Here is an 8,498-nt window from a genome sequence, read left to right as displayed (position 1 = left end):
TTCCCATACTGAAACCATTCTTAGTTTGCTTTTTAAAAGTAGCAATAAGGATTAAGACCCTGGACTACACGGGAGAGACAGAGATCCGGCCGCTGAAGGGGTGGGGGTGTAGAAAGATGGATTTGTCCCAAAGCCGTCTCGCTTGTTTCTTTTTCGGTTGGTCTGTGCTTTTGAAGGTGACTAAATGAGGTCGATACACTCCTGATTTCTTGGGGGGGGGGTCTGTATCCGTGAGAAGAGCCCAGCATTCTCTGCAAACCTGACACTAAAACCGGTCTTGTATATTTCAACAATCAACATTGAAATGACAGGCTTCTGGTGGAAAGACGAGCAATCGCCTTAAAACAGTGTGGGCACAAAAGTCAAGCTTTTACTCCGCGTGTTTTTGCTTTTGTCTTTTCGTGTAACGAGAGAGAGAGAGAAGAAATCGGTGTAATTATATGTGCTGGGGAATATGACAGGAGGGGGAATCAAGGCTGATAGTTTTACGGCTCAGAATTCCTCGGTGTGTGACCTTTCTAGGTTTGTATCTGTAGAAAATAAGCCTCGTAGCGCAATAAAATAAAACCAAAATCCCCATAGCAAATCAAACAGAGCCGACATTGACCAAGCGAGTGTCCGTGCGAGGAATAAACACACTACACGGCTAGTGACAAACTGCCACCGACTATTGGAATAGGGAAAATGCACCGACCACGAAGCGAAAAGGCTCCTTATGACAACGCTTTTATTACATTCAGATCTTTGCTGTTGGGAGGCAGAACATCCCAGCCTAGCGAGAGTTGAGGCGTTATCGCCTGGAAAGAAGGCTCCGGGGTTAATTCTAAGCCGCTAAACCGGCGAGGAAGGATGTGTAATGGGCTTTAAAGCACAGGGCTGGAAGCCACGGGACAGGGCTTCGATGGCTCGGTCTGCCATCAAACGTGTGAGGTGGCGCTAGTACCTTCACCTGTGTGCCTCGGTTTCTCCCCACGTGGGAATAGGGAGAACACTTCTCTGCCGCGGAGCAGCGTGCAGCTACTGTCATTAATGTGCTCCCAGAGCGCTGTGGACGCCAGGATAATGATTAGTTGTGGTTATTGGTCCCCACCCCAGCCCCAGGCTGAGCGCCGGTTTTCACCTCCACCCAGACCTGGGCTTTCCAACCTCCCGCAGCGGCAGCCGGGTCTAGTCAGAGCCGGTGGAGATGATGAGCCCTGGGCAGGAATAACAGTCGCGTGGCTTCTCCCACCAGCGGAGCTCAGATGGGTTTGAGTAGCCCGTGGCTCTTCCCAGGGTTTGTGCCGCACGCAGAGAGAGGGTGGAAGCAGGGCTGGGCCCCAGGGCGAGGCGCCGGGCCCGCAGCACTAGCGAGGGAAGGACGGGATTGCAGGGCAGCGAGCTGAGAGCCCGCTCCGTTGCGGGGCGCGCTCGCTGGCCAAGCACTCAGGTGTGCCCAAGGAGCTCTCAGGTGAGCATGGCGGGCGGGGGGGTTTCCTTCGCTAGGCTCTCATGCGCACGGATCTCTATGATCCTGTCCGAACTCGGGAAGAAGGGGGGATAAAGGGCTCGCTTAGCTACTCCACGGAGCTGAACTTTCTGCTTCTCACGTTGGTTCCTTTGGAATGTAACCACTTGCTGGGAAGCCTGGCTGGTCCCACCTTCCCTCTGCTCTGACAGGCTCAGCACCGATCGCTTCTGCTCATGGTGCCAGCCCCGCACGTCGTCCCCCCCTTCCCCTCTATGCCTTGTTTGTCCTTTTCATGCTAAAGTTATTCTCAATGGCTCACTTTGTGCCAGGTACCCCGTTATCTGCTCTGAATATCAAGGCTCCGCAGGAAACCCAAGCATCAATGAATCATTCTTGAAGGTAGCCACGTGAAAGGCTGGCTGGGTAGTGTTGATTAACACTATTACAACAGCAGAAGGGATAAACAAACACTTACTAAAAAGGGTACATTAACTGTAGCAAATCGCGTGTGGCCCCACACCTGCTGGACTAGGGAACTCAGCTGAATGAGGCTTTTGATTTGCCCGGTGCCGTTAACAAAGCGGATAAAACTAACGAGGTACATTGCCTGTATAGCGAGACAGAATGTGCGGTGTACTGTCCCAACGGGTGTAATTTAGATTAAAATACCCCTCAGTGGAAACAAAACACACACAAAAAAAGCGGAATCTATACAGTGAAAGGCGGGGGACGTATTTGGGGCGATTTAAGAAAATAAACGAAGTCTGATTATTCCAGTTGCAAAGCCTCACCCCGAGAAACAACATTAAAGATCTCCCCGTGCTAACCCCTTGCACTCCCTCGGTTCTTTCAAAGGGATATGCAGCAGTTCAGGCTAGTGGGGATTTCTCAGGGCCTGTCCTACATTTCTGCAAATATAGCTAGAGCAGGAAAAACGGTCGTGAGACAGATAACGAGTGGAGGCAAATGATTGTTTTAAAAAAACCCTTAAATGATGAACAAGAAGTGCCCGGGATTTTCAATGCCTGGGATGGTTAGAAAGGACTCTGTTGAAATCGTATGTTTCCAAACTCTCCCGAGCTCGAAAAGAATGCGAAAACCCGACTAACTGGAGAGTAGGCTTCCCGGTGCCTGCTCCATATACACTACTCAGGACAGCAAGATTGGGTTTAGCAATCCGAGTGCACGGAGAAACGACACGAGCACATTATAAACTACAGATTCTATGAATGTTCTGGACATTCTTGTGAGTGTTAATGAGAAAGATTCGGCTTCCCACGAATTGTTTCTGCTGTTGATTGTGCAGCGAGTCATGAAATCTCTAAAAAGTACTCCCAGTCCTCGGCAAAAACGACAACACGTAGGTAATAGTGATTTGGGGGTAGTTTTTAAAGGACCCCACATATTAAGATCGATTTTAAAATAACATTCTTGAACAGGAGCGGCGCTTTACTGGAATCAGGCCATTTCAAATACAGCTCGGGCGTTAGAGGAAAATCTTTACAGTCTTTTGCTCCACGAGCTGTCTGTCGGTGTCAAAGCGACCGGTCAGTGTCCGAAGTCACAGCTCTTCCTTCACTCACTTGTTGAAAATTCCTTCCAGATCTTTAGCAAAGTGACTCCTACCTGAGGGTCAATTGGGATCAAGTCTAGTTTAAAACCTCTCAGATCCAAACGGTGCTCTTCTAAAAAATACATTCCGCTTGCCACGAATTTCTAAACGCAAACAGTACCGTGTTTGAGCGCAGGCTGTCTGCAGAAAAACTGAGGTTTACACGAGCAGATTAGCCGGGAAGATGCAATTCTGCTCCCACGAAAATCAGTGGGAGAGTTACGCGACCTACTTAATGAAATCAGGCTAAAGGAGGGTTTTTTCCCCCGATGTCTTCCTAACAACACGAGTGGATGTTTGAGTGAGTGGGACCCGGGACTCAACTATACCGGAGCAGAGGCTCTTTAATAGACGTGACAAAGAAAGTGTATTTTATCGTGAGGCGGAATATGTCAATATCCTAAGGACCTGTCACTCAGAAGGGTTTTATGCTCAGAAGCCCTGACAGAGCTGCAGCTAGATGTTTATCTACCTTTGTAGGAGACGATTATTTAGTAGACAAAACATCTTAATTTTAATGTGTCACAGGGATCCATTAGGCATAAAGATAGAAAGAAAAATTAAACAGGTCGCTGATTAAATGACTCATGCGTGCATTTAAAACTGCTTTGAATTGTGTTTTCTGTTTTTCACACTCGCGTCACAAAAGATCGCTGAGCATTCAGTAATCTAACAGTATCTCGAATCACAGGACATATACACATCTTCACATGACAGGAAATCCCCTCCTCGCCCCCCTCTTAAAATGGTGGACAAATAATTCCAAGGCAACCCTCCCTGCTAGCAGAACGACCTCACATCTTTTATTGATAGAGAAAACCAAGTCTTGAATATCTGGGTTCACCATGTCTGGCTGATGCTCTTTGTAATAATCCGGGACCAGGACTGCTTAGCATTTTACAGAACCAAAAATACTTGTAGATACGCGGAGCAAAATTATAGGTTTTAATCGTCTGTCTCTGTCATTTAATAGAGCCTTCCAGAATTACTATTGATTTAAAACACCACTCATCTGTGTGTGAATTGTATTATTAAATATTATATACCCGTGTTCGGTATAAGAATGTTAGATATGATAAGTATATGTGTATGTGGTATATATAATATATACATATAACACACACACACATATACATAGATCTGTACATGTATATGGAGAAGGAGATCAATACGGATTGTCCCAATTGAAGACAAGCTACGGGAGGCAAGGCTGGCCCTAGCTAGCAATGGTCCTGGACGGAAGAGGACTAAGGGGGAGGCCAAAGACTTAGGTACATGGACAGGATGTCAGCGGACCTTAGAGAGACCAGTTTGCACAACAGACAGCCGCCGGACAACCGTGAGTTTTGGAAGCAGGCTAGAAAAGTCATGGACCCTGAATAGGGAAGTGGCAGGAAAGAAGAAAAAGATACTTGTGTGCAGTGCGCCTATATACACACATAAACAACTATCTATCTCTAACCCGATGTTAAAGCGGAGGGCACTAACATGCTCGTTTTATTTAGTGAATGTGATTTGACTCCTGCTGCTGGTATGGAGAATATGACTAAAACGAATCCATTTGCCCTGGACGTTTTCAAATCTAGCTAAGCCCCTTTTTCTCCTGCTCTCCCAGAGCCGGGGGGTTACAGAGTCTGGCTCTCCCCACCTCTCCCCCTCCCTTCCCAAACAGCCAATACAACTCTAAACAGCGAGACAACCCCTGAGCTTGCAAAAGCCTCTCACATGGTCCTGTCTAGATTTCCTGAAATGGGAAAGTGGCATTTCAGCGGGCAGGGGATTGAGTTCACGCAGCAACTGTATGTTGTACAAATAAAGTGAGGGCTCTACCGGCGGATGGATGTGATGGGACATTCTCGCCTGTTTTACCTTCTCCCGCTCGGTTTTTGTAAGAACGCATAAAACCTCTCGTTATTATTAATTGTTTCTCAAATCGTAGTTTTCTGTGCTTGCTGCAGACATCTGCCCCCGTGTATTTATTTATTATTCTTCAAAATCCAGCTGCCGCTATAGAACGAGGTGGTTTCCTGTGCCAGTTCTGCACAGCAGCCAGAATATAATTACTGCTGCAGTTCTGTGTGTCTGAGTCCACGTTACAAGCCAATAGCTCAGTAACTTGTCCTGCAATGTCCGGTCGCAGTTTGTCTGGGCTATCCCCCGTCCCGAAGCACCTCAGCTCAGCTGGGACAGCTCCAAAATGGTTATAAATCTTCCTCTTTCGCTGGTCGGGGATGAATCTTTGCATGCCGCAGGCAGCCGAAGAACCTCGGTGATGTGTAGCTAAGAGCGGCGTGAACTGGACACAAGAAAGGGTTTTAAAGGGCCGAGCACCCAGGCAAGCCTAGTGTGGGTCAATGTTGTGTAGCCCTTTAAACTAAAGGGGTTTGCCTGACAATGGGGTCGGTAGAAGCGCAGTAGCACGGACGGGGTTATGTATTTATGAGTGAGAAGCAGGAGAGGGAAGGAACAGGGGGTAAGTGGGATAGAGGCCGAAGGGGGCGGAAAGAGAAGATGGGTCAAAGGAGGGAAGGGAAAGACACAACTGGATCACAACCATCGGGAGCTGGCTAAAGAAGTGGTAAACAACAGTGGCCTTTGCAAGAACTAGGCACTTTTCTCGGATCGACCAGCACCACCTGATCCCCTCGGCAGAGAACAGATTCGGCTCGATCCTTTCCCCTGCACTGGCCAGGCGCACCCCTGAACTGGGGAGCATCCGCCCCACTCAGCGCTACTTTGGGGATTGACTCCCCAGGAGTTTGCTCCTTCCTTTCCTCAGCCCCCGCTGGTCTGTCCGCCTGGTCCCCAGAGTGGAGTGATTCCTGTAGGCCTCGCTTCCCACCGCCGCTCCATCCACCCCTTTGCAGAAGTGTGTGTGCGGGAGGTGTCTCGTTCACCTTGGTCCCCAGCTCCCATCCAGAGGTGCGGGCGGCTGAGCGATCGCGGGTGCGGGGCGGGGGGGAGTGCGCGGGGGCCGGGCTGGAGTGACACAGCTGCCGGGGCAGGCAGAGAGCACCTGGCTGCGGAGCGGAGAGGCGCCAGAGGCGCAGCCAACAGGAAGTGCAGGGGCTGGGGGGGGGGAGAGGCCCCCTCCAAGGTTACAGTGCTCAGGACAGCCGGCCGGGGACCTTCACTGACAGCACTCGGGGCAGGGAGCGCCGGCCCCGTGCCACTCACTACGGCTTCGCTGTCCCTTCTGCGCCCGGGAGGGCGGGCGGCCCATTCTCAAGTCCGAGCCCCTCGCAGGCGCAGGGGTATATAGCCCCACTCCCTTGTGGGACTGCAGGGGCAGGCGTGTGGCAAGCCCCCAGCCTCGGCCGGCGGCGTTTAGCACCGGCTGCTCCCTGCGGCTTAGGGCAATGGGGACGCAAAAGTCCCGCGACTCCCTAGCCCAGGGGGGAGCATCCCAATAAACACGGCAGCCGCCCGGGTCCGGGGCTCAGACCCGAAGCAGCTGCAGCGAATGCTGACCCTCTGTGAGCGGTGTCGTAAGTATCCCTTTCTTTTTACAGCCGTCTCCCTCCTTAGGCGGCATTAACGCTTTCCACGCTGGGGGAGGATCGCTGCCGCTCCTCGGAATGGCTGAGAGTTGGGGAAACATCAAAGGAGTGGGGGGGGATTGCAAATAAAAAAATCTGGTATTGCTTTTAACTGGTCTCCCGCCTGCCTTTGCGGGCATTTAAGCCGTGACCCCTCGAGAGGACATATCTGTTGCTGAGTTTTTAATAATGTCTTTGTGTTTCCTGCATGGGAATCTTGAGGTTGTACGAAATAAACGTTTCTAGCGCTTTCTGTAAAGGCCGGAGTGGGAAATATGCTTCATTGTGACACTGTCAATTGTTAGCTGATGTCATCAGCAGGAGGAAGGAAATGGTTAACCGCGAGTGGACCTTTCATGTACAATTACCTGGTTCAAGAGAGGCAAACAACCGGAGGGGGGGGGGCGGTTATCACATGTAAACCGGCTGATACGATACAAACCCCTTTGCTGCTCATTAGAAGCAGTGCAATCCTGGGCCAGCTACCGATCGATATAGAAAGTAACCAGAGGTGTCCTCTGCCTTATGCATGAAGTGATCCCCAAGGGCTCCTTTGCAAAGGGGGAAGCCAGAGACTCGGGTTGTTGTTAGCTAGCTCGAATTGCTGACGAAAGGAGCTAAGGCAGAAGCCGAGCGCACCCCGCCACCCCCCGTTTGGACATGCCAGCCTGCACCACTTCCGGTCCGGGGGTCACCTTTTGAAATTAAATAAATGAAAATATCTTGTCCTGGCCAAGCCGGACTCGAACGTGGTGGTGTGGGGGTTGCACGGCTGTCCTCTCACGGCAATAGGGATATTATTACCTACGGATAAACTCCGCTGCCCGGCAGTCGCAGCAGAAACCAAACGAAAGTTACATAGGGAGAAAGGTGAGCAGGTAACTCTGAGCCCCTCATTTAGGAGCCACTAATGCTAAATACTAAACAGCTGCATTCAGAATGGTTTCTACGCCGATCTTGGGAGCTCTGGTTTGCGGGGTATTTGGCATTGAAGATTCTCCTTGCTTTAAACGCTCCCTCTAGCCGTGAACGGGCCAAACTTTCCCCTCGCATGTTTACATGTCCCGGTGGTTACAGATACAGAACCCCCTCTCCCATTGTACGCATCTGCCGCCGCAGCACCTATTTTTGCAGCGCGTAGTTGCCAATAGTTCGGAGCTGGAAAGCGATTTCGAGAGGAAACGGGAAACGATCCGTTCGGAGGGAAAGCGGAGCTAGGAAATCGCCTGGGACAAGGCACGAGGGAGATTTTATTTTTCTGTCCTTCGCTCTCATCCGCTTTGCCCTCTTCTAATGGCGCAGTTTGCGGCGGGGTCCGATCCCCGGCCGTTTCAATTTCCCGTCCCGTTTTCATAACGCTCTAAAGGCAGATCCGCAAAAATCCATAGCGCAGCGAGGAAAACCGCCCTTAACTGGCGAACGGCGGAGCGCGGAAAACTGCGCGCCTCTACACGAGAATCCAGGGGACTAAGCCAAAGCCCACAGGGCCAGGAGGAAACCACCACGCCGAGCTTTTAACAGGGTCCTCTTTGGAAGCACCAGTGGCTTTTGCCTCACCCACCTGGCAGGGCCTGAAAGGAAAGTCTCTGCCGAGGAATTCACATTGTATCCTTCGGAATAAATCAGGCGGGGATCGTTTTATCCCGGAGTGACATTTCTAACCAAAAAAAGCCAACTCTGGCTCATCGCATCTTTCCTTCCGTTTGACTCCTATTGGCAGGGTTTTTTTCCCTGCCCCCCTCCTCCTCATCCCCTAGGCTTGACTCTTGTCTTTTATCACCTGGATAGTTCCCGGTTTCGGGGCTGTGTAGCAGCAGGTAGGTGACACACATGAAGCAGGAAGGCAGCCCCATGTCGTTGTGATCTCAGGTCTCCAAACCCTGGGCCTGCACCTCAG

This window comes from Terrapene carolina, unplaced genomic scaffold (assembly GCF_002925995.2).
Source record: "Terrapene carolina triunguis isolate 2854851 unplaced genomic scaffold, T_m_triunguis-2.0 Scaffold234, whole genome shotgun sequence".
Lineage (NCBI taxonomy): Eukaryota > Metazoa > Chordata > Testudines > Emydidae > Terrapene > Terrapene triunguis.
This window is presented reverse-complemented; position numbering follows the sequence as displayed.